Source organism: Orbicella faveolata, unplaced genomic scaffold, assembly GCF_042242905.1.
Source record: "Orbicella faveolata isolate gen_17 unplaced genomic scaffold, um_ofav_v1 contig_3, whole genome shotgun sequence".
Lineage (NCBI taxonomy): Eukaryota > Metazoa > Cnidaria > Anthozoa > Scleractinia > Merulinidae > Orbicella > Orbicella faveolata.
Window position 1 is genome coordinate 17,989,319 of NW_028301558.1, and position 22,292 is coordinate 18,011,610.

At 34.4% G+C, this 22,292-nt stretch overlaps 1 protein-coding gene and 1 long non-coding RNA gene across 4 annotated transcripts in view; one reads left to right on the forward strand and one right to left on the reverse strand.

Moving 5' to 3' along the window:
• LOC110057419 (uncharacterized) overlaps positions 1-22,292 on the forward strand; it is a 38,304-nt gene that overhangs the window by 6,307 nt on the left and 9,705 nt on the right. The gene's annotated exons all lie outside the window — the stretch shown is intronic.
• Positions 13,752-20,751, reverse strand: LOC149106723 (uncharacterized). Its single transcript, XR_016209572.1, has 2 exons — positions 18,578-20,751; positions 13,752-15,732 (listed from the first exon to the last, which is right to left on the reverse strand). It is a non-coding gene; the product is annotated as an uncharacterized LOC149106723 (long non-coding RNA).

Below are 22,292 nucleotides of genomic sequence, written 5' to 3' on the forward strand. Positions count from 1 at the left end.
GTTACTGTAGTTTGTGTTGTTACTGTAGTTTGTGTGGTCACTGTAGTTTGTGTTCTTACTATAGTTTGTGTTGTTACTGTAGTTTGTGTTGTTACTGTAGTTTGTGTTGTTACTATAGTTTGTGTTGTTACTGTAGTTTGTGTTGTTACTGTAGTTTGTGTTGTTACTGTAGTTTGTGTTGTTACTGTAGTTTGTGTTGTTACTGTAGTTTGTGTAGTTACTGTAGTTTGTGTAGTTACTGTAGTTTGTGTTGTTACTGTAGTTTGTGTTGTTACTGTAGTTTGTGTTGTTACTGTAGTTTGTGTTGTTACTGTAGTTTGTGTTGTTACTGTGGTTTGTGTAGTTACTGTAGTTTGTGTAGTTACTGTAGTTTGTGTTGTTACTGCAGTTTGTGTAGTCACTGTATTTTATGAAGGTACTGTAGTTTGTGTTGTTACTGTAGTTTGTGTTGTTACTGTAGTTTGTGTTGTTACTGTAGTTTGTGTAGTTACAGTAGTTTGTGTTGTTACTGTAGTTTGTGTTGTTACTGTAGTTTGTGTAGTTACTGTAGTTTGTGTAGTTACTGTAGTTTGTGTTGTTACTGTAGTTTGTGTTGTTACTGTAGTTTGTGTTGTTACTGTAGTTTGTGTTGTTACTGTAGTTTGTGTAGTTACTGTAGTTTGTGTAGTTACTGTAGTTTGTGTTGTTACTGTAGTTTGTGTTGTTACTGTAGTTTTTTGTAGTTACTGGGGTTTGTATAGTTACTGTAGTTTGTGTTGTTACTGCAGTTTGTGTAGTCACTGTATTTTATGAAGGTACTGTAGTTTGTGTTGTTACTGTAGTTTGTGTTGTTACTGTAGTTTGTGTTGTTACTGTAGTTTTTTGTAGTTACTGGGGTTTGTATAGTTACTGTAGTTTGTGTTGTTACTGCAGTTTGTGTAGTCACTGTATTTTATGAAGGTACTGTAGTTTGTGTAGTTACTGTAGTTTGTGTTGTTACTGTAGTTTGTGTTGTTACTGTAGTTTGTGTTGTTACTGTAGTTTGTGTTGTTACTGTAGTTTGTGTTGTTACTGTAGTTTGTGTAGTTACTGTAGTTTGTGTTGTTACTGTAGTTTGTGTTGTTACTGTAGTTTGTGTTGTTACTGTAGTTTGTGTTGTTACTGTAGTTTGTGTTGTTACTGTAGTTTGTGTAGTTACTGTAGTTTGTGTTGTTACTGTAGTTTGTGTTGTTACTGTAGTTTGTGTTGTTACTGTAGTTTGTGTAGTTACAGTAGTTTGTGTTGTTACTGTAGTTTGTGTTGTTACTGTAGTTTGTGTTGTTACTGTAGTTTGTGTTGTTACTGTAGTTTGTGTAGTTACTGTAGTTTGTGTTGTTACTGTAGTTTGTGTGGTTACTGTAGTTTGTGTTGTTACTATAGTTTGTGTTGTTACTGCAGTTTGTGTAGTCACTGTATTTTATGAAGGTACTGTAGTTTGTGTTGTTACTGTAGTTTGTGTTGTTACTGTAGTTTGTGTTGTTACTGCAGTTTGTGTAGTCACTGTATTTTATGAAGGTACTGTAGTTTGTGTTGTTACTGTAGTTTGTGTAGTTACTGTAGTTTGTGTTGTTACTGTAGTTTGTGTAGTTACAGTAGTTTGTGTTGTTACTGTAGTTTGTGTTGTTACTGTAGTTTGTGTTGTTACTGTAGTTTGTGTTGTTACTGTAGTTTGTGTAGTTACTGTAGTTTGTGTTGTTACTGTAGTTTGTGTGGTTACTGTAGTTTGTGTTGTTACTATAGTTTGTGTTGTTACTGCAGTTTGTGTAGTCACTGTATTTTATGAAGGTACTGTAGTTTGTGTTGTTACTGTAGTTTGTGTTGTTACTGTAGTTTGTGTTGTTACTGCAGTTTGTGTAGTCACTGTATTTTATGAAGGTACTGTAGTTTGTGTTGTTACTGTAGTTTGTGTTGTTACTGTAGTTTGTGTGGTTACTGTAGTTTGTGTTGTTACTGTAGTTTGTGTTGTTACTGTAGTTTGTGTTGTTACTGTAGTTTGTGTTGTTACTGTAGTTTGTGTAGTCACTGTAGTTTGTGTTGTTACTGTAGTTTGTGTTGTTACTATAGTTTGTGTAGTTACTGTAGTTTGTGTTGTTACTGTAGTTTGTGTTGTTACTATAGTTTGTGTAGTTACTGTAGTTTGTGTTGTTACTGTAGTTTGTGTTGTTACTGTAGTTTGTGTTGGTACTGTAGTTTGTGTTGTTACTGTAGTTTGTGTTGTTACTGTAGTTTGTGTAGTTACTGTAGTTTGTGTTGTTACTGTAGTTTGTGTTGTTACTATAGTTTGTGTAGTTACTGTAGTTTGTGTTGTTACTGCAGTTTGTGTTGTTACTATAGTTTGAGTAGTTACTGTAGTGTGTGTTGTTACTGTAGTTTGTGTTGTTACTGTAGTTTGTGTTGTTACTGTAGTTTGTGTTGTTACTGTAGTTTGTGTTGTTACTATAGTTTGAGTAGTTACTGTAGTTTGTGTAGTTACTGTAGTTTGTGTAGTTACTGTAGTTTGTGTAGTTACTGTAGTTTGTGTTGTTACTGTAGTTTGTGTTGTTACTGTAGTTTGTGTAGTTACTGTAGTTTGTGTTGTTACTATAGTTTGTGTAGTTACTGTAGTTTGTGTTGTTACTGTAGTTTGTGTTGTTACTGTAGTTTGTGTTGTTACTGTAGTTTGTGTTGTTACTGTAGTTTGTGTAGTTACTGTAGTTTGTGTTGTTACTGTAGTTTGTGTTGTTACTATAGTTTGTGTAGTTACTATAGTTTGTGTAGTTACTGTAGTTTGTGTTGTTACTGTAGTTTGTGTTGTTACTGTAGTTTGTGTTGTTACTGTAGTTTGTGTTGTTACTGTAGTTTGTGTGGTTACTGTAGTTTGTGTTGTTACTATAGTTTGTGTTGTTACTGTAGTTTGTGTTGTTACTATAGTTTGTGTAGTTACTATAGTTTGTGTAGTTACTGTAGTTTGTGTTGTTACTGTAGTTTGTGTTGTTACTGTAGTTTGTGTTGTTACTGTAGTTTGTGTGGTTACTGTAGTTTGTGTGGTTACTGTAGTTTGTGTTGTTACTGTAGTTTGTGTTGTTACTGTAGTTTGTGTTGTTACTGTAGTTTGTGTTGGTACTGTAGTTTGTGTTGTTACTGTAGTTTGTGTTGTTACTGTAGTTTGTGTAGTTACTGTAGTTTGTGTTGTTACTGTAGTTTGTGTTGTTACTATAGTTTGTGTAGTTACTGTAGTTTGTGTTGTTACTATAGTTTGAGTAGTTACTGTAGTGTGTGTTGTTACTGTAGTTTGTGTTGTTACTGTAGTTTGTGTTGTTACTGTAGTTTGTGTTGTTACTATAGTTTGAGTAGTTACTGTAGTTTGTGTAGTTACTGTAGTTTGTGTAGTTACTGTAGTTTGTGTTGTTACTGTAGTTTGTGTTGTTACTGTAGTTTGTGTAGTTACTGTAGTTTGTGTTGTTACTATAGTTTGTGTAGTTACTGTAGTTTGTGTTGTTACTGTAGTTTGTGTTGTTACTGTAGTTTGTGTTGTTACTGTAGTTTGTGTTGTTACTGTAGTTTGTGTAGTTACTGTAGTTTGTGTTGTTACTGTAGTTTGTGTTGTTACTATAGTTTGTGTAGTTACTATAGTTTGTGTAGTTACTGTAGTTTGTGTTGTTACTGTAGTTTGTGTTGTTACTGTAGTTTGTGTTGTTACTGTAGTTTGTGTGGTTACTGTAGTTTGTGTGGTTACTGTAGTTTGTGTTGTTACTGTAGTTTGTGTTGTTACTGTAGTTTGTGTTGTTACTGTAGTTTGTGTTGTTACTGTAGTTTGTGTAGTTACTGTAGTTTGTGTTGTTACTGTAGTTTGTGTTGTTACTATAGTTTGTGTAGTTACTATAGTTTGTGTAGTTACTCTAGTTTGTGTTGTTACTGTAGTTTGTGTTGTTACTGTAGTTTGTGTTGTTACTGTAGTTTGTGTGGTTACTGTAGTTTGTGTGGTTACTGTAGTTTGTGTTGTTACTATAGTTTGTGTTGTTACTGTAGTTTGTGTTGTTACTATAGTTTGTGTAGTTACTATAGTTTGTGTAGTTACTGTAGTTTGTGTTGTTAGTGTAGTTTGTGTTGTTACTGTAGTTTGTGTTGTTACTGTAGTTTGTGTGGTTACTGTAGTTTGTGTGGTTACTGTAGTTTGTGTTGTTACTATAGTTTGTGTAGTTACTGTAGTTTGTGTTGTTACTGTAGTTTGTGTGGTTACTGTAGTTTGTGTTGTTACTATAGTTTGTGTAGTTACTGTAGTTTGTGTTGTTACTGTAGTTTGTGTTGTTACTGCAGTTTGTGTAGTCACTGTATTTTATGAAGGTACTGTAGTTTGTGTTGTTACTGTAGTTTGTGTTGTTACTGTAGTTTGTGTTGTTACTGTAGTTTGTGTGGTTACTGTAGTTTGTGTAGTCACTGTATTTTATGAAGGTACTGTAGTTTGTGTTGTTACTGTAGTTTGTGTTGTTACTGTAGTTTGTGTTGTTACTGCAGTTTGTGTAGTCACTGTATTTTATGAAGGTACTGTAGTTTGTGTTGTTACTGTAGTTTGTGTAGTTACTGTAGTTTGTGTTGTTACTGTAGTTTGTGTTGTTACTGTAGTTTGTGTAGTTACAGTAGTTTGTGTTGTTACTGTAGTTTGTGTTGTTACTGTAGTTTGTGTTGTTACTGTAGTTTGTGTTGTTACTGTAGTTTGTGTAGTTACTGTAGTTTGTGTTGTTACTGTAGTTTGTGTGGTTACTGTAGTTTGTGTTGTTACTATAGTTTGTGTTGTTACTGCAGTTTGTGTAGTCACTGTATTTTATGAAGGTACTGTAGTTTGTGTTGTTACTGTAGTTTGTGTTGTTACTGTAGTTTGTGTTGTTACTGCAGTTTGTGTAGTCACTGTATTTTATGAAGGTACTGTAGTTTGTGTTGTTACTGTAGTTTGTGTTGTTACTGTAGTTTGTGTGGTTACTGTAGTTTGTGTTGTTACTGTAGTTTGTGTTGTTACTGTAGTTTGTGTTGTTACTGTAGTTTGTGTTGTTACTGTAGTTTGTGTAGTCACTGTAGTTTGTGTTGTTACTGTAGTTTGTGTTGTTACTATAGTTTGTGTAGTTACTGTAGTTTGTGTTGTTACTGTAGTTTGTGTTGTTACTATAGTTTGTGTAGTTACTGTAGTTTGTGTTGTTACTGTAGTTTGTGTTGTTACTGTAGTTTGTGTTGGTACTGTAGTTTGTGTTGTTACTGTAGTTTGTGTTGTTACTGTAGTTTGTGTAGTTACTGTAGTTTGTGTTGTTACTGTAGTTTGTGTTGTTACTATAGTTTGTGTAGTTACTGTAGTTTGTGTTGTTACTGTAGTTTGTGTTGTTACTATAGTTTGAGTAGTTACTGTAGTGTGTGTTGTTACTGTAGTTTGTGTTGTTACTGTAGTTTGTGTTGTTACTGTAGTTTGTGTTGTTACTATAGTTTGAGTAGTTACTGTAGTTTGTGTAGTTACTGTAGTTTGTGTAGTTACTGTAGTTTGTGTTGTTACTGTAGTTTGTGTTGTTACTGTAGTTTGTGTAGTTACTGTAGTTTGTGTTGTTACTAGTTTGTGTAGTTACTGTAGTTTGTGTTGTTACTGTAGTTTGTGTTGTTACTGTAGTTTGTGTTGTTACTGTAGTTTGTGTTGTTACTGTAGTTTGTGTAGTTACTGTAGTTTGTGTTGTTACTGTAGTTTGTGTTGTTACTATAGTTTGTGTAGTTACTATAGTTTGTGTAGTTACTGTAGTTTGTGTTGTTACTGTAGTTTGTGTTGTTACTGTAGTTTGTGTTGTTACTGTAGTTTGTGTGGTTACTGTAGTTTGTGTGGTTACTGTAGTTTGTGTTGTTACTATAGTTTGTGTTGTTACTGTAGTTTGTGTTGTTACTATAGTTTGTGTAGTTACTATAGTTTGTGTAGTTACTGTAGTTTGTGTTGTTACTGTAGTTTGTGTTGTTAGTGTAGTTTGTGTTGTTACTATAGTTTGTGTAGTTACTGTAGTTTGTGTGGTTACTGTAGTTTGTGTTGTTACTGTAGTTTGTGTTGTTACTGTAGTTTGTGTTGTTACTGTAGTTTGTGTTGGTACTGTAGTTTGTGTTGTTACTGTAGTTTGTGTTGTTACTGTAGTTTGTGTAGTTACTGTAGTTTGTGTTGTTACTGTAGTTTGTGTTGTTACTATAGTTTGTGTAGTTACTGTAGTTTGTGTTGTTACTGTAGTTTGTGTTGTTACTATAGTTTGAGTAGTTACTGTAGTTTGTGTAGTTACTGTAGTTTGTGTAGTTACTGTAGTTTGTGTTGTTACTGTAGTTTGTGTTGTTACTGTAGTTTGTGTAGTTACTGTAGTTTGTGTTGTTACTATAGTTTGTGTAGTTACTGTAGTTTGTGTTGTTACTGTAGTTTGTGTTGTTACTGTAGTTTGTGTTGTTACTGTAGTTTGTGTTGTTACTGTAGTTTGTGTAGTTACTGTAGTTTGTGTTGTTACTGTAGTTTGTGTTGTTACTATAGTTTGTGTAGTTACTATAGTTTGTGTAGTTACTGTAGTTTGTGTTGTTACTGTAGTTTGTGTTGTTACTGTAGTTTGTGTTGTTACTGTAGTTTGTGTGGTTCCTGTAGTTTGTGTGGTTACTGTAGTTTGTGTTGTTACTATAGTTTGTGTTGTTACTGTAGTTTGTGTTGTTACTATAGTTTGTGTAGTTACTATAGTTTGTGTAGTTACTGTAGTTTGTGTTGTTACTGTAGTTTGTGTTGTTACTGTAGTTTGTGTTGTTACTGTAGTTTGTGTGGTTACTGTAGTTTGTGTGGTTACTGTGGTTTGTGTTGTTACTATAGTTTGTGTAGTTACTGTAGTTTGTGTTGTTACTGTAGTTTGTGTTGTTACTGTAGTTTGTGTTGTTACTATAGTTTGTGTAGTTACTGTAGTTTGTGTTGTTACTGTAGTTTGTGTTGTTACTGCAGTTTGTGTAGTCACTGTATTTTATGAAGGTACTGTAGTTTGTGTTGTTACTGTAGTTTGTGTTGTTACTGTAGTTTGTGTGGTTACTGTAGTTTGTGTTGTTACTGTAGTTTGTGTTGTTACTGTAGTTTGTGTTGTTACTGTAGTTTGTGTTGTTACTGTAGTTTGTGTTGTTACTGTAGTTTGTGTAGTTACTGTAGTTTGTGTTGTTACTGTAGTTTGTGTAGTTACTGTAGTTTTTTGTAGTTACTGGGGTTTGTATAGTTACTGTAGTTTGTGTTGTTACTGTAGTTTGTGTGGTTACTGTAGTTTGTGTTGTTACTGTAGTTTGTGTTGTTACTGTAGTTTGTGTTGTTACTGTAGTTTGTGTTGGTACTGTAGTTTGTGTTGTTACTGTAGTTTGTGTTGTTACTGTAGTTTGTGTAGTTACTGTAGTTTGTGTTGTTACTGTAGTTTGTGTTGTTACTATAGTTTGTGTAGTTACTGTAGTTTGTGTTGTTACTGTAGTTTGTGTTGTTACTATAGTTTGAGTAGTTACTGTAGTTTGTGTAGTTACTGTAGTTTGTGTAGTTACTGTAGTTTGTGTTGTTACTGTAGTTTGTGTTGTTACTGTAGTTTGTGTAGTTACTGTAGTTTGTGTTGTTACTATAGTTTGTGTAGTTACTGTAGTTTGTGTTGTTACTGTAGTTTGTGTTGTTACTGTAGTTTGTGTTGTTACTGTAGTTTGTGTTGTTACTGTAGTTTGTGTAGTTACTGTAGTTTGTGTTGTTACTGTAGTTTGTGTTGTTACTAAAGTTTGTGTAGTTACTATAGTTTGTGTAGTTACTGTAGTTTGTGTTGTTACTGTAGTTTGTGTTGTTACTGTAGTTTGTGTTGTTACTGTAGTTTGTGTGGTTACTGTAGTTTGTGTGGTTACTGTAGTTTGTGTTGTTACTATAGTTTGTGTTGTTACTGTAGTTTGTGTTGTTACTATAGTTTGTGTAGTTACTATAGTTTGTGTAGTTACTGTAGTTTGTGTTGTTACTGTAGTTTGTGTTGTTACTGTAGTTTGTGTTGTTACTGTAGTTTGTGTGGTTACTGTAGTTTGTGTGGTTACTGTAGTTTGTGTTGTTACTATAGTTTGTGTAGTTACTGTAGTTTGTGTTGTTACTGTAGTTTGTGTTGTTACTGTAGTTTGTGTTGTTACTATAGTTTGTGTAGTTACTGTAGTTTGTGTTGTTACTGTAGTTTGTGTTGTTACTGCAGTTTGTGTAGTCACTGTATTTTATGAAGGTACTGTAGTTTGTGTTGTTACTGTAGTTTGTGTTGTTACTGTAGTTTGTGTGGTTACTGTAGTTTGTGTTGTTACTGTAGTTTGTGTTGTTACTGTAGTTTGTGTTGTTACTGTAGTTTGTGTTGTTACTGTAGTTTGTGTTGTTACTGTAGTTTGTGTAGTTACTGTAGTTTGTGTTGTTACTGTAGTTTGTGTAGTTACTGTAGTTTTTTGTAGTTACTGGGGTTTGTATAGTTACTGTAGTTTGTGTTGTTACTGTAGTTTGTGTGGTTACTGTAGTTTGTGTTGTTACTGTAGTTTGTGTTGTTACTGTAGTTTGTGTTGTTACTGTAGTTTGTGTTGTTACTGTAGTTTGTGTTGTTACTGTAGTTTGTGTGGTTACTGTAGTTTGTGTTGTTACTGTAGTTTGTGTTGTTACTGTAGTTTGTGTAGTTACTGTAGTTTTTTGTAGTTACTGGGGTTTGTATAGTTACTGTAGTTTGTGTTGTTACTGTAGTTTGTGTTGTTACTGTAGTTTGTGTTGTTACTGTAGTTTGTGTTGTTACTGTAGTTTGTGTTGTTACTGTAGTTTGTGTAGTTACTGTAGTTTGTGTTGTTACTGTAGTTTGTGTACTTACTGTAGTTTGTGTTGTTACTGTAGTTTGTGTTGTTACTGTAGTTTGTGTTGTTACTGTAGTTTGTGTTGTTACTGTAGTTTGTGTTGTTACTGTAGTTTGTGTAGTTACTGTAGTTTGTGTTGTTACTGTAGTTTGTGTAGTTACTGTAGTTTTTTGTAGTTACTGGGGTTTGTATAGTTACTGTAGTTTGTGTTGTTACTGCAGTTTGTGTAGTCACTGTATTTTATGAAGGTACTGTCGTTTGTGTTCTTACTGTAGTTTGTGTGGTTACTGTAGTTTGTGTTGTTACTGTAGTTTGTGTGGTTACTGTAGTTTGTGTTGTTACTATAGTTTGTGTAGTTACTGTAGTTTGTGTTGTTACTGCAGTTTGTGTTGTTACTGCAGTTTGTGTAGTCACTGTATTTTATGAAGGTACTGTAGTTTGTGTTGTTACTGTAGTTTGTGTGGTTACTGTAGTTTGTGTTGTTACTGTAGTTTGTGTTGTTACTGTAGTTTGTGTTGTTACTGTAGTTTGTGTTGTTACTGTAGTTTGTGTTGTTACTGTAGTTTGTGTAGTTACTGTAGTTTGTGTTGTTACTGTAGTTTGTGTAGTTACTGTAGTTTGTGTTGTTACTGTAGTTTGTGTTGTTACTGTAGTTTGTGTTGTTACTGTAGTTTGTGTTGTTACTGTAGTTTGTGTTGTTACTATAGTTTGTGTAGTTACTATAGTTTGTGTAGTTACTGTAGTTTGTGTTGTTACTGTAGTTTGTGTTGTTACTGTAGTTTTTTGTAGTTACTGGGGTTTGTATAGTTACTGTAGTTTGTGTTGTTACTGTAGTTTGTGTGGTTACTGTAGTTTGTGTTGTTACTGTAGTTTGTGTAGTTACTGTAGTTTGTGTTGTTACTGTAGTTTGTGTAGTTACTGTAGTTTTTTGTAGTTACTGGGGTTTGTATAGTTACTGTAGTTTGTGTTGTTACTGTAGTTTGTGTGGTTACTGTAGTTTGTGTTGTTACTGTAGTTTGTGTTGTTACTGTAGTTTGTGTTGTTACTGTAGTTTGTGTTGTTACTGTAGTTTGTGTTGTTACTGTAGTTTGTGTTGTTACTGTAGTTTGTGTTGTTACTGTAGTTTGTGTTGTTACTGTAGTTTTTTGTAGTTACTGGGGTTTGTATAGTTACTGTAGTTTGTGTTGTTACTGTAGTTTGTGTTGTTACTGTAGTTTGTGTTGTTACTGTAGTTTGTGTTGTTACTGTAGTTTGTGTAGTTACTGTAGTTTGTGTTGTTACTGTAGTTTGTGTAGTTACTGTAGTTTGTGTTGTTACTGTAGTTTGTGTTGTTACTGTAGTTTGTGTAGTTACTGTAGTTTGTGTTGTTACTGTAGTTTGTGTAGTTACTGTAGTTTTTTGTAGTTACTGGGGTTTGTATAGTTACTGTAGTTTGTGTTGTTACTGCAGTTTGTGTAGTCACTGTATTTTATGAAGGTACTGTAGTTTGTGTTCTTACTGTAGTTTGTGTGGTTACTGTAGTTTGTGTTGTTACTGTAGTTTGTGTGGTTACTGTAGTTTGTGTTGTTACTATAGTTTGTGTAGTTACTGTAGTTTGTGTTGTTACTGCAGTTTGTGTTGTTACTGCAGTTTGTGTAGTCACTGTATTTTATGAAGGTACTGTAGTTTGTGTTGTTACTGTAGTTTGTGTGGTTACTGTAGTTTGTGTTGTTACTGTAGTTTGTGTTGTTACTGTAGTTTGTGTTGTTACTGTAGTTTGTGTTGTTACTGTAGTTTGTGTTGTTACTGTAGTTTGTGTAGTTACTGTAGTTTGTGTTGTTACTGTAGTTTGTGTAGTTACTGTAGTTTGTGTTGTTACTGTAGTTTGTGTTGTTACTGTAGTTTGTGTTGTTACTGTAGTTTGTGTTGTTACTGTAGTTTGTGTAGTTACTGTAGTTTGTGTAGTTACTGTAGTTTGTGTTGTTACTGTAGTTTGTGTAGTTACTGTAGTTTTTTGTAGTTACTGGGGTTTGTATAGTTACTGTAGTTTGTGTTGTTACTGCAGTTTGTGTAGTCACTGTATTTTATGAAGGTACTGTAGTTTGTGTTGTTACTGTAGTTTGTGTGGTTACTGTAGTTTGTGTTGTTACTGTAGTTTGTGTTACTGTAGTTTGTGTTGTTACTGTAGTTTGTGTTGTCACTGTAGTTTGTGTAGTTACTGTAGTTTGTGTTGTTACTGTAGTTTGTGTTGTTACTGTAGTTTGTGTTGTTACTGTAGTTTGTGTTGTTACTGTAGTTTGTTGTTACTGTAGTTTGTGTTGTTACTGTAGTTTGTGTAGTTACTGTAGTTTGTGTTGTTACTGTAGTTTGTGTTGTTACTGTAGTTTGTGTTGTTACTGTAGTTTGTGTAGTTACTGTAGTTTGTGTAGTTACTGTAGTTTGTGTTGTTACTGTAGTTTGTGTTGTTACTGTAGTTTGTGTAGTTACTGTAGTTTGTGTAGTTACTGTAGTTTGTGTTGTTACTGTAGTTTGTGTAGTTACTGTAGTTTGTGTTGTTACTGTAGTTTGTGTTGTTACTGCAGTTTGTGTTGTTACTGCAGTTTGTGTAGTCACTGTATTTTATGAAGGTACTGTAGTTTGTGTAGTTACTGTAGTTTGTGTTGTTACTGTAGTTTGTGTAGTTACTGTAGTTTGTGTTGTTACTGTAGTTTGTGTTGTTACTGTAGTTTGTGTTGTTACTGTAGTTTGTGTTGTTACTGTAGTTTGTGTTGTTACTGTAGTTTGTGTAGTTACTGTAGTTTGTGTTGTTACTGTAGTTTGTGTAGTTACTGTAGTTTGTGTTGTTACTGTAGTTTGTGTAGTTACTGTAGTTTGTGTTGTTACTGTAGTTTGTGTTGTTACTGTAGTTTGTGTTGTTACTGTAGTTTGTGTTGTTACTGTAGTTTGTGTTGTTACTGTAGTTTGTGTTGTTACTGTAGTTTGTGTAGTCACTGTATTTTATGAAGGTACTGTAGTTTGTGTTGTTACTGTAGTTTGTGTGGTTACTGTAGTTTGTGTTGTTACTGTAGTTTGTGTTACTGTAGTTTGTGTTGTTACTGTAGTTTGTGTTGTTACTGTAGTTTGTGTTGTCACTGTAGTTTGTGTAGTTACTGTAGTTTGTGTTGTTACTGTAGTTTGTGTTGTTACTGTAGTTTGTGTTGTTACTGTAGTTTGTGTTGTTACTGTAGTTTGTGTAGTTACTGTAGTTTGTGTTGTTACTGTAGTTTGTGTTGTTACTGTAGTTTGTGTAGTTACTGTAGTTTGTGTAGTTACTGTAGTTTGTGTTGTTACTGTAGTTTGTGTTGTTACTGTAGTTTGTGTAGTTACTGTAGTTTGTGTAGTTACTGTAGTTTGTGTTGTTACTGTAGTTTGTGTAGTTACTGTAGTTTGTGTTGTTACTGTAGTTTGTGTTGTTACTGCAGTTTGTGTTGTTACTGCAGTTTGTGTAGTCACTGTATTTTATGAAGGTACTGTAGTTTGTGTAGTTACTGTAGTTTGTGTTGTTACTGTAGTTTGTGTAGTTACTGTAGTTTGTGTTGTTACTGTAGTTTGTGTTGTTACTGTAGTTTGTGTTGTTACTGTAGTTTGTGTTGTTACTGTAGTTTGTGTAGTTACTGTAGTTTGTGTTGTTACTGTAGTTTGTGTAGTTACTGTAGTTTGTGTTGTTACTGTAGTTTGTGTAGTTACTGTAGTTTGTGTTGTTACTGTAGTTTGTGTTGTTACTGTAGTTTGTGTTGTTACTGTAGTTTGTGTTGTTACTGTAGTTTGTGTTGTTACTGTAGTTTGTGTAGTTACTGTAGTTTGTGTTGTTACTGTAGTTTGTGTTGTCACTGTAGTCACTGGAAAAGTTGAAAATTTACAGAGTATGTAAATAACATGTAATTAACATGTAAATAACCAAAAAAAGACTGTAAAGAATAATTTACATGATTTTTCCCCTTTTACATGTTTTGGAGGTTTCATGTAAATAACATGTAAATATTTTAAGTGAAACATGTAAATGATGAAGAAAACACTGTAAATGTTTCAAAGCAAAGGGCTAAGATCATGTAAATAACATGTAAACTGTTCCTGCAAATACTGTAAATAGCCTGTAAATTTCTTGTGATTCAACCTGGAAACCCGTAAATAACATGTAAATTTAATACAGGGAGGGTGCCATAATACTGTAAAAAACATGTAAATAAAAAAGGGGAGGCTGTAAACAACATGTAAATAAAAAAGGGAGGCTGTAAATAACATGGAAAATGAAAACAGGAGCCTGTAAATAACATGTAAATCGAAGAAGGGAGCCTGTAAATAACATGTAAATCGAAAAAGGGAGCCTGTAAATAACGTGTAAATCGAAAAAGGGAGTCTGTAAATAACATGGAAATCAAAAAAGGAGCCCATAAAGAACATGTAAATCAAAAAAGGGAGCCTGTAAATAACATGTAAATGGAAAAAGGGAGCCTGTAAATAACATGTAAATCGAAGATGGGAGCCTGTAAATAACATGTAAATGGAAAAAGGGAGCCTGTAAATAACATGTAAATGGAAAAAGGGAGCCTGTAAATAACACGTAAATGGGAAAAGGGAGCCTGTAAATAACATGTAAATGGAAAAAGGGAGCCTGTAAATAACATGGAAATCGAAAAAGGGAGCCTGTAAATAGCATGTAAATGGAAAAAGGGAGCCTGTAAATAACATGGAAATCGAAAAAGGGAACCTGTAAATAACATGTAAATTGAAAAGGGGAGCCTGTAAATAACCTGTAAATTGAAAAAGGGAGCCTGTAAATAACCTGTAAATTGAAAAAAGGGAGCCTGTAAATAACATGGAAATCGAAAAAGGGAGGCAGAAACCCTGTACGATAAATGACTTGCAAATAATAACTTGAAGAAAAATGCATGGAATGTACTGTTTTATTGTAATCAAATCTGTTGACCTTAATTATAATAGTAGAAAATATGCAAATTTATACAGAATCAGAAATTTATTGCAATCAGAACAAACTCAGTAAAATTCAAATAGTTTTTATATGCCATGAATAAGGTTTACAGTGTATACATTGTAACAAATAAAACATGTTTTCTTTTCTATCTATCCATAACAAGACGACTTAAATGTAATTTTGTGCATGGCCAAAATATTTTAAAATACTATGACTGAGCTCCTTTAACCGAATTCAAGCACTTTTCGAGAAGACTACTAAAATTCAAGACCTTTTCAAGATTGTGCGAAACCATGTCATATTGAGCCCTATTTAATTCATAAATAATAAAATGATTAAGAACTATACTGTTGTCAGCTACAACTAGTGAAAATTTTGCAATTTAGGTGTATTACTAAATTAAAATTGTTTGCGAATGGATACCTGTCTTAAATATATACTAAATCCACAAAGTCAAATGCAACATAATGATAATACCTTTGTCATAAAATGAATAAATAAACTGTTTTTTCTTACTAAGTAATTAATGTAGGATTAAATTGGCCTTAATAATGAGAAATGGGGGAGGCATCATGGCCTCGTAGTTACATGTAGTGCACTCAACTCCTGATCGAGCGATCCGGGTTCAAGCTCTAGGCAGGTATGTTCTGTTGTGTTGTTGAGCAGCACACTTTACTCTCAGTGCCTCTCCACCCAGGTGTATAAGTGGGTAGCAGCGAATTTAATGGTGGGGTAACCCTGCAATGGACTGGCATCTCATCTAGGGGGAGCAGAAATAGTCCTAGTCACTTCCTGCTACAGAAAGCAGGATAAGCTCCAGCCTGTTGGGCCACGTGGCTCGTATGCAGACTTTACCTTTACCTTATTATGAAAATTACTGCAATGTAAGTGTGAAGTATTGATCAACTTTTTTCATAGAGTGAATTGTCCCTTTGAAATAACAGAAAATAGGGAGAAAAAACATTTACCACAAGATAGAGGTTGACATTTTAAATTCATCATAAAAACATTCATGCCAAAGGAATACTACATTGCATAACATAAAACAAGGCTTCTGACATCTTTTAGGCTATGTTTACAAAGTCACAGTTTCCTTATTTTTCCAAAACTGTACAGAATCCATACAGTACAAACATTTTGGACCCCTGACAAAACATTCACTGTAAACAATATTCAGACTGGTGAAGATCCAAAATTTTCCTTTTTTTGTGATAAAAAACTGTACTGTAAACAAAAAAAAAAGAACAACAACAACAACAACAACAATTCATAAGGGCCTGTTGAAATTGAAAGGCCTATCTAGTACCATAGTTCCCGTAATACAACATAAGTTAATAAATTACTGTTCTGGTACTACATGTATGTAAACATAGCCTTTGCTTTTTATGATGAAATCTTATAGCTGCTGTATTGAACAGTAAGAATCAACCTAGCAATCTAAGATATTTAAATTTAATGCTAATTCATTAACACAGGTAAGTGATACTTCAAAGCATTAAAAATAATGTTTAAAGTGGTTGAATTTATGCCAGAAAGCTGCCAGAGCATATCAAAGTGTTGAAGGTCACCACGTTAGACTGTAATGCACCAGGCGCCCATTTCTCAAAGGTTCCAAAAAGTTTTCGCACCCAGAAAGCCATACCAAAATCTGAAATCTTATGCTTACAGAGCTGTTTTAATCGCTTATTCTCAATATGAACAGAGGTTTCCTTCACACAAGAAGTTTCAGGCATATACAGCTCTTAGTTTTTAGACACAGATCAATTAAAGATGGCTTTGTGGGCCCGAAAAGTTTCCAGGGCCTTCAAGAAATGGGCCTTGGACCCCTTATAGAGTCATAAGTACTGTAGACTTCTCAGTGGCTGATTTTTTCCTGATCAAGCATCAATGCCAAGGAGTATGCAAGTATTGACCACTCTCAATTTTACTTCATCCTACAAGTAACATAAAACATTTCGTTAAATAAGATAAGTTATGTCTGAGTACGAATCAGCAAATTCTGTGTATGATATCAATCAGTGAATTTTACATTGGAGTTATTATTTTGTTTGTTATCATTCCAATTTATACTGTGACCTTTGAAATTGGACTGTAGCCGGTCATGTTGACTGGCCAAAGTAATTTTAGCTCTGTCACGTCTCTTTTCTGACCGATCAGGATATTTATGCAAAAATCAAGTACATGTAATGTGAGCCAAATAGAGAAAAATAGAGTTTGTTTGTTCCAGTCACTGCTAGACCATTTAAAAATTGGCTTAATATTTTTCTGAACGGATTTAACCCCAGTCACTTGAATGGCATTCCTATTGATCTTGAATGCATGACAAACAGCAAGCGAATGGTCTTTAGCCCTTCGAACAGACACATGTATGCATTGGTGTATGTTTTCATTAGAGGTCATAATAAAAAAGAGATTTAAAACTCTTAGATTTACAGTTGGGGATTTGATTGTTTATTCAAGAATGAACAACGTGACCGTCTCAACATGACATGACTGGTCAACATGACCGGTGAGTGAAGTTTTTGGCCATTCAAGTCACCATTCTGGCCAGACATTGCCCGTTGACCGGCCATTATTTTGAGCCCTGAATATTCATCAATCAAACAGATCTTACATCTACATCTGTAGCTACTGTGTGACAAAAACTTTGCATCTCTGATTGGAAGGCACTGAATGTCAGAGGATGTAGAAGAACTAAACTCAAAATGTGTGGCAGTAAATATTCAATGTTCACTATCTTCTACATCGTAATATTCATGCACAATAAATCAAACTCCTATCAAACAATGTTTAAATAATAAGTCAAGTTATTTGCAGGCACAATTTGATTGTTTCTTACACGCACTTATGCTCTATTGGTGGACAAAGGTACAGCTGATGTCATAAATGTTTGTTTTTGTTTCTTTGTTATGTATTATGAAGCAGATAGATTCTACGTTGTCGCGCATCTGTTCAGTAATAGATCACTGAAGACATCAAAATGTGGTAAGAACATCAGTAACACATGCCTGAAAAATTCACAGATTCTGTGACACACTCTGGTAATGGGTTATGTGAATATTTTTTGTTTTTACCACATTTTGGTGTTATCTGTGATCTACTCAGGGCAGGAAAAAACCAGGTCTGATTTCCTCAGCCAAGTACATTTTGCTCTTGGGCAAGTGAAAATAGAAGTTCAGTGGCCCGGTGGGCAAGTGAAATTACCATGTAGCCTCAGTAGTCTTGTGAGTCTGACTAAAAATGCCAGCTTGATAAATGATAATTTCCAGTCATTCCATTTCAAAACTTAAGAACTAAAGATTACTTAATTATTAGGTTGAAAGCAAGAATTAGTTAGGAATCCGAGCGTACTTCATTCGCATTTGTCCTCTGATTTCCTTACTGGCCATCACACTGGCAACCAATATTTAAATGGGGGCAAGTGAAAACTGAAATTGACTGGCCCAGTGGGCAAGTGACTTACAATTTTTTTTCCTGCCCTGCTACAGATTAATGAACAGATGCATGACACATGAAACCTGCATGTATTTGGTAAGAGCCCAATTTCGTACAAGTAAAATGTACAGCTGTAACAGGTCTCTAAAATGCTGTCTGGTCATCCCAGGGTAAGGCAATTGATTGAAATTGATCCATAAATTGATATAAATCAATAAATTGAAATTAATGTAAGTGTTATCAGTGCTATCAATCAATGGAAAGAAATTCATACTCACATGCTAGAGAAGTATCAAGTTATCAATTTGATTTTACCAAATTTATCAGTCATTAGAGAATCAATTGAAAGTTGGCCTCTCTTTGTTAGTTCACATAAACTGTAGAAAAATTGTCCCTCAACAAAATGTTTGATTGTAACTTTTTTTATGTAGATTTCAAAGGCGCTACCAAAGATCCCCAAAACATAGTCCCCGATACATGTATGCCAGCAAAATATTCTGTTTACAAGATAAAATGTTATGTTTTTATGCAATTGTATTGATGATTTCATATTTCACTTTATATCTTTTGTTCATTTCTTCCTTATTAAATGTTGCTTAAAAGATAAGCTAGTATCAGCAAAATTGATAATGCTTATTGAAAATTTGATCACAATCGATTACTCATGACGAATTCTTTTATTGATTTCTGATATCATTGACTAATTCCTATTGATTGTTACGAAATAATCGATTGACTATACTGTGTCGTCCAAGACAAGTAGATTTTCCTGCCTGGGCAAGTTACTCTTCCTTTTTTTTTTTTCAAGTCCTGTGTAGTTTTCATGACAGTTTGAGGTACATATATACCTCTTTATAAAGTATCGTGGTGTTTTTTTTTGTGAAAGAAAAATTCACAACATTTAGCTTACTATCAGCACCAGTGGGTGCAATGTCCATGTACAGTTGTGTAGCACATTGTAACTTGCATGTAGGTACAACTGTAGATACTTGAGTAACTTCAGAATACTTACACTAGCATAAGAAAAATTTCTCTGCTGAAGATGGCACATTACATTTTAGCTTACTAGCATTCACATCAGAGGGCAACATAACCTTACAAGAGAATGCATCAGCCAATAAGCCAATAACAAATGTCGCATGCTCATACTCGGTTATCGAGAACAGATAATAACAGATAATAAAGCCTTTTATGCACAGCAGGTAAACATCAACAAAGTCGATTCCACAAGCAATGTAACTTCTCCTTGATAATGACACATTCACAACCAAAGGCAAAACGAAATGTATACGTATCTTGACGTTACTTTACTATACTCGTTCAATTTATGCAAAACTTGCTTACCTGTTGTTGTTGCCTGTGATCGCTATCTTCAGCTTCTGGGTAAGGGAAAACTTTGCCTTGAAACCGTGCACGATGACGAAGCGAAGGTAGAGTGGATTTTGGCCCCTAAAACAGAGCTCGAGTTCGATGCAGGTTCCAACGAACTGCCAAACATGGCGGGAGAACCGAGAGGACCTGGTACCTAACATGAAGACCGCTGATTCCTGTTTGTTGGAGATCGGGCACTCACAAGGCTGGTATGCTCTTACAAAGGGACTGGGATAACAGTGACGGCAATGAAAGCACAGAACGGTAGAAATCACCAAAAAAAAAAAAAACACAAAACACAAAACAAAACAAAAAAACAAAATGTCATTTTGGGTACCGAAAAAAAGTCAGCTATCATTTTCGTAAAGGCGATAAGTCCTAACGTTTTCGGGAAATGGACAAAAAAGCCCTAATAAGTACGAGATACACAAGCTCCTCTAGAATAACCGAACAGATAAATTTTTTTTTTGCGCAACCTAAAATTAACCTACAGAGCTTTGAAAGTACACCAGATAGCCTAAAACAGCGTTTCAAAGCATTCGAGAGAAAACGGTCGTTGGGCCGGCTGTGTCCCTTATGGTTCTCTGCCTAACCTAACTCGCGTCAGTTCAAACTCGGTCACCGGGGCTCTTTCCGTCTTGAGCTCACACAACACGTGACGCTTTCATGGTCCTTCATGAATGAATACGTACGTGTCCGAGAATTAATTTTTCTCTTTTCTAGAGACGTAAGCTTGGGACGCCTGCATGTGCAGTAACAATTCTAGTTTTATTTTGTCATTGTGGATGCGCGGAAAGTTCACAAGAAGATAGCTTAGTGCGGTGTCGATCAATGCAGCGATTTAGTTTGGTGCATACCTTCTAACCCAACTTCAATTTAAAGCAAACTATAGCACACACTTGGATTTTAGAGAAGTTCAAATGCTTCAACGTAAAAGGCACCTTAATGGAGGCTTCACGGTAGGTTTACGGAGCTTTAGGGCGGTGTTACATTTTAACTTTACGCGCCTTTAAAAGGTCCCATTTATATGTTCTCGGTTACCCGAGACAACTCTTCCTCTCTCTCTCCCCCCCCCCCCCCGTCCCCCCAAGTTTAACCTGGCCGGGGTAACTTTTCATTTATTTCTTTGCAAAATCCAACCAACCGTTTCCAAGAGGATAGCGAACCTGTCGGTAACTTGGAATTTACATCATTTCAACGGTCTCCGTTGGTTGAACCGTTACACCAGAGTTATATTAAATAAGCCCACTTTTCCGTTACATGGTTTTTGCAGGGTTTAGGCAGGCCTTCTCTTAAATTTAGATCTTTTTGTTCTAAGAGTCTCCATTTTACATTAACGTGGTCTTAACAGTTTTTCGAAAAGCCCCCTTTATCTCATTCAGATTGTTTTCACAGCCTTTGTAAGGTCCCCCTTTTTAATTTACATGTTTTTAGCAGGCTATTTACAGCCCCCCACTGCACCCGTGCAACTTCTAGGTTTTCCATTTACATGGTTTTTACATGTTTCTTACAGGCCCCCTTTTTTTCATTGACATGGTTTTTATATGTTTCTTACAGGCCCCCTTTTTTCATTGACATGGTTTTTACATGTTTCTTACAGGCCCCCTTTTTTCATTTACATGGTTTTTACATGTTTCTTACAGGCCCCCTTTTTTCATTTACATGGTTTTTAAATGTTTCTTACAGGCCCCTTTTTTCATTTACATGGTTTTTACATGTTTCTTACAGGCCCCTTTTTTTCATTTACATGGTTTTTACATGTTTCTTACAGGCCCCCTTTTTTCATTTACATGGTTTTTACAGGGTTACAAACATAACATTTCCAGACTTTTTACAGCATTCGCTTGAATTATTTACACGTTTCTTACATGGTTTAGCAAAGCAATTTACATGTTTTTTACAAAGGCAGATACTGTAAAAGTGCATAAAATATTTTACAGGTTTTTACATGTTCTTCAAATGATCATTGTCGACAAAAACAATGTAAATCACTATTTACAGAACATTTACATGCTGTACTAAAAGCTGTAAATTTCCTGTAAATTTATTTTACAAAACCCTAACATGTAAATTGTAATTTACAAAGAATGTAAATCAATATTTACATGCTGTAAATTAAAATTGACATGTCCATGTAAATTTTCAACTTTTCCAGTGAGTTTGTATAGTTACTGTAGTTTGTGTAGTTACTGTAGTTTGTGTTGTTACTGTAGTTTGTGTTGTTACTGTAGTTTGTGTGGTTACTGTAGTTTGTGTTGTTACTGTAGTTTGTGTTGTTACTGTAGTTTGTGTAGTTACTGTAGTTTGTGTTGTTACTGTAGTTTGTGTTGTTACTGTAGTTTGTGTAGTTACTGTAGTTTGTGTAGTTACTGTAGTTTGTGTTGTTACTGTAGTTTGTGTAGTTACTGTAGTTTGTGTTGTTACTGTAGTTTGTGTTGTTACTGCAGTTTGTGTTGTTACTGCAGTTTGTGTAGTCACTGTATTTTATGAAGGTACTGTAGTTTGTGTTGTTACTGTAGTTTGTGTTGTTACTGTAGTTTGTGTGGTTACTGTAGTTTGTGTTGTTACTATAGTTTGTGTAGTTACTGTAGTTTGTGTTGTTACTGTAGTTTGTGTTGTTACTGTAGTTTGTGTTGTTACTGTAGTTTGTGTAGTTACTGTAGTTTGTGTTGTTACTGTAGTTTGTGTAGTTACTGTAGTTTTTTGTAGTTACTGGGGTTTGTGTAGTTACTGTAGTTTGTGTTGTTACTGCAGTTTGTGTAGTCACTGTATTTTATGAAGGTACTGTAGTTTGTGTTGTTACTGTAGTTTGTGTGGTTACTGTAGTTTGTGTTGTTACTGTAGTTTGTGTTGTTACTGTAGTTTGTGTTGTTACTGTAGTTTGTGTTGTTACTGTAGTTTGTGTTGTCACTGTAGTTTGTGTAGTTACTGTAGTTTGTGTAGGTACTGTAGTTTGTGTTGTTACTGTAGTTTGTGTTGTTACTGTAGTTTGTGTTGTTACTGTAGTTTGTGTTGTTACTGTAGTTTGTGTTGTTACTGTAGTTTGTGTAGTTACTGTAGTTTGTGTTGTTACTGTAGTTTGTGTTGTTACTGTAGTTTGTGTGGTTACTGTAGTTTGTGTTGTTACTATAGTTTGTGTAGTTACTGTAGTTTGTGTTGTTACTGCAGTTTGTGTTGTTACTGCAGTTTGTGTAGTCACTGTATTTTATGAAGGTACTGTAGTTTGTGTTGTTACTGTAGTTTGTGTTGTTACTGTAGTTTGTGTGGTTACTGTAGTTTGTGTTGTTACTGTAGTTTGTGTTGTTACTGTAGTTTGTGTTGTTACTGTAGTTTGTGTTGTTACTGTAGTTTGTGTTGTTACTGTAGTTTGTGTAGTTACTGTAGTTTGTGTTGTTACTGTAGTTTGTGTAGTTACTGTAGTTTTTTGTAGTTACTGGGGTTTGTATAGTTACTGTAGTTTGTGTTGTTACTGCAGTTTGTGTAGTCACTGTATTTTATGAAGGTACTGTAGTTTGTGTTGTTACTGTAGTTTGTGTTGTTACTGTAGTTTGTGTAGTTACTGTAGTTTGTGTAGTTACTGTAGTTTGTGTTGTTACTGTAGTTTGTGTGGTTACTGTAGTTTGTGTTGTTACTGTAGTTTGTGTTGTTACTGTAGTTTGTGTAGTTACTGTAGTTTGTGTTGTTACTG